Source organism: Acanthopagrus latus, chromosome 15 (assembly GCF_904848185.1).
Source record: "Acanthopagrus latus isolate v.2019 chromosome 15, fAcaLat1.1, whole genome shotgun sequence".
Classification (NCBI taxonomy): Eukaryota; Metazoa; Chordata; class Actinopteri; order Spariformes; family Sparidae; genus Acanthopagrus; species Acanthopagrus latus.
This window is the reverse complement of record NC_051053.1, coordinates 28,249,295-28,249,586: the sequence shown is the minus strand read 5'-3', so window position 1 is coordinate 28,249,586 and position 292 is coordinate 28,249,295.

The window sequence follows — 292 nt, the reverse complement described above, 5'->3', positions numbered from 1 at the left end:
TGCTGTCAGAACACCAGAATCATCAAGGGGTTCTGCTCACATCAGATCAGACAGGAACTACACTTCAGAACCACACACACACACACACAGTGACTGTCTTCAGTCTGGACCCTGCTGCCACCTGCTGACCATCCTCTCCCTCTCACCTGTGAACACACTGAGTAAACTTAATGTAATACATGTGTTTTGTATGTGAACATTGATTGTATTGATTGATTATTGTAAACAGACTTATCAATAATCAAGTAATAACACCGATTCTGAGCTCCACCTGTCTACATCCACTGAACAA